A 3,358-nucleotide genomic window follows, 5' to 3' on the forward strand; every position below is an offset into this window, starting at 1 on the left:
TTGGTAATGATTAGCTTTTCCATTGAAACAACATTCACTGAGGGATAAATAGTAGATGATTTATACGGGAGAATTCCATTCTTGTTTTTTTTGCGAATTGTTGTGATAATGGGATCTTGTGGTCATCCGAGATGAACATTTTTCCTGCTAATATCACCTTCAGCAAAGACCAGAAGAAACATTTTGCTCCATCAAAGAGCGGACACAAAAATGTGGCCAATATAATTTTGGTTTTGGCAAGTACTGGAACCATTGCGACCCACAACATACACGCATTAATTCAATCGGGTTACCCCAAATTCACATCGTTTTTCCAGTTTTCCCGTCTTTGAAATTCGTACTAAAATCCAATTTCTTTACAAATAGTGCCCAGTATATATTGAATTCAAATTACCTCAAAACTCTTCTCACAACCAACAGTGATACCACGAAGGTATTGCTCCTTTCCCTCCGCTTCAATTAGTGTTAGTTCTAATTACACTGATGAGGGAAAGAAAAGAAATAAGCGATGCGCACTTGAAACTGCAGAGCTACAATACTGCAATGTTCACCTCACGTTGTCTCAACATGAAGTGAGGACACACAGCAGTTACTGTTTATTCTTGTTTGTGTTTATGACATCACAGGCAAACCATTGTGATGTCAGTGGGCTTATTCTTTTTTAAAGAAAACCTTCCTGAGAAAGAACACAAAACCTGTTCGAGCAGCTACCTGCTGTTTTCCACTTCATCTCCATGTGCGCGGTTGTCATGTCGGGAGGGGTTGTTTGTAAACGTGGGCATCATGTCATGGATGCAGTTTCCCATCTCCGCCATCTTCCCTGAACAGCCTTCCTGGTATATTGCCCATGGAGGTGAAGGCACCAGGAGGCCTGCCCACATGTGACCAATATGTCTATTAATTTATTTGGTGGCCAGACTGGCTGGTCAGCTGTCAAGAGGATGGATGGTCTCATCTGTCCTGAAAGTCCATGAAAAACATCCCTGAGGTTAACTTAACCTTTATATTCACCTTCGAATCCTTTGCACTCCTCTCATCACAGTCACAACAACACTTACTGTTATGTCCTGCATGTTCACCAACTCTCTATTCATGCTCATACATTACCTTCAGTTCCAGAGCCCTTATCTTATCTATTAGCCACCAGTGTGACACCCTACAAAATGCCTCTTGGGAATCCAAGTGTTATGCAGCTGTTGGTTTCCTCTTTGCGACCTCACTTGTTTGACTATCAAAAAGGAATGAAATTGTCAAACATGCATGGCCCCAGGGTGACCTTGAACTTACCTGCAACTGCCCTGTCTCCATCATGGAATGTCTTCTTCTGGATTGACCATGTTGATTTAATCAGATGATACGATTTTTGTTTTAAAAGCATTGCTGAAACATACTTAATGAAGAGACATTATTAAGCACTTTCCCAACTGATTGAAGTAATGTTAACTGGCTTTATTCCTTATTTTTGTTCCTCCTTCTTTCTTACATAGCAGCGTTACAACTGCTAATTTCTACTGAACTCAGACTTTTCCAGAATCCAGGATGTTTTGGTAAATCAGAAACCAAAATATCTACGATGTCTGAAGCTGGGCTCCAGGGGTATTCAGTTTCTTGGAAGGACTGACAAGAAGGAGGAGGTAGGTCAGCATTGCTGGTTACGGAATAAAATTAATATGGTAATGACAATGGATATTAGTTCTGGTGAAATGGAGTCTGGGTACAGTTTAGAAACATCAAGGGACAGAAATTGACAGTGGTCGATGTATATACACCCCAGTTAACTCGTGTGGTAATTTTAGCAGAAGGCACTAAACAGGAAATTGAAGACACCAGCAGAAAGGGAGAGCTCTAACTATGATGAAAGGTCACTGACTTCAAGAGTCAGGTGACTTCAGTCTGCATAAAGATTGGGCAAAGCAAATCAGTTATCATTGCATACAGGAGGAATTCCTGACGTACTTTTTAAATTCATTCACGGGATGAGGGCATCACTGGCTAGGGTAATATTTATTACACATTCCTAAATGTCCAGAGAGCAGTTAAGAGTCAACCACATTGCTGTGGGTCAGGAGTTACATGTAAGCAAGAATGGCAGTTTACTTCCCTTAAAGGACAACAGATTCATGCTCATCATTAGACGCTTAATTCCAGGTTTGTATTGAATTCAAATTCCGCCGTCTGCTGCAACGGGATTCAAACACAAGTCCCCAAAGTACTATCTGGGTCTCTGGATTAAGTGTCCAGTGATAACAACCTCAGGCCATTGTCTCCCCAATGAAGTGTGTGCTGTGCGGGTTTCTGGGTCAACACTTTGAGGAACCAACAAGCAAAACTGAAGTTTGAGGTGGGAAGACTGTGTCCATGCCCCCTCGGGGAAGTGACCCTCATTTTCACCCACAGAAGGAAACTAACAAGGACACCTTCCACCGAGAGTGCCAGAGGCTTTCGGAGAGAGCAACCCCCAGAAAGCAGAAGTTCACTCACTTGGCTCTATTGTCCCATTCCAGACTCCAAAACTAGAACCTATTCACAGCAACAAATGGAAGTATTTGATGGATGCCCTGGGTTTGTGCTCCTCCCCCATTGCTCACCTACAGTTTTCCTGCTTCACCTTGTACTTCCAGCCAAACATCACTGATGTCAGCTGCTTCCTGCCATTCCAAATGCTGCTCCTCAAGTGGAAGGACAAACAGCAATGTGGAAATTCAAACATATTTCCGGCCTGTGGAGGAAATGATACTGTTATAATTTCAGATAATTTTTAAAGGGCTCTTTTTGACCATTGAAGCAGGGGATGCACAAACACTATCACAGGCTCGAACTCACAACCACTTGTTTCTGAGACCAGTGCTCTGACCACTGAGCTGTGGGGCCAGGCACAGAGACAGGGAAAGAGGGTCTCATGTATTGGAAATAACAAAAGAATAGATAACTGGAGACTGTTATATATCAAGACGTAACAAAACCGAAACAGAGCAGAGGGGCATCATGTGCAGAAGGTTGGGAGAATGCAAGGCCGAATCAGACAGTGTCCTGAGTGCCATAAACTGATCTTTCCTGCTGGTCCAGAGATTACGATTCAGTGCCTTTACTGTCGTAGCCTGTTCATGGTTATCATTTAAAGTAATAAATCTGAAATACTGACTGATCTTGAGAAGGAGAATTATGTCATTGATCAGTCAAAATCGATTCACTCCATGTTACAGTTCCACAGCAGCAATGCCAGCTGAAAATGCCTGGCGTGCAATCAGTTTAAACCAAGAATAGAGGGGAGGTCAGGAAAAGTGAAGTGCCATGGTAGTTTGTGAGAGGTGACTGGAGGCCAAGTGGAGCCAGGTTCAATGTGGGTGTTGAAGACCAG

At 42.7% G+C, this 3,358-nt stretch overlaps 1 long non-coding RNA gene across 1 annotated transcript; it reads right to left on the reverse strand.

The window, feature by feature from the left end:
* Positions 1 to 392: 392 nt before the first annotated feature.
* On the reverse strand, positions 393 to 2,213 carry LOC132210191 (uncharacterized). Its single transcript, XR_009446440.1, has 3 exons — positions 1,288 to 2,213; positions 712 to 960; positions 393 to 480 (listed from the first exon to the last, which is right to left on the reverse strand). It is a non-coding gene; the product is annotated as an uncharacterized LOC132210191 (long non-coding RNA).
* Positions 2,214 to 3,358: the final 1,145 nt, after the last annotated feature.

Source organism: Stegostoma tigrinum, chromosome 11 (assembly GCF_030684315.1).
Source record: "Stegostoma tigrinum isolate sSteTig4 chromosome 11, sSteTig4.hap1, whole genome shotgun sequence".
Taxonomy (NCBI): Eukaryota; Metazoa; Chordata; class Chondrichthyes; order Orectolobiformes; family Stegostomatidae; genus Stegostoma; species Stegostoma tigrinum.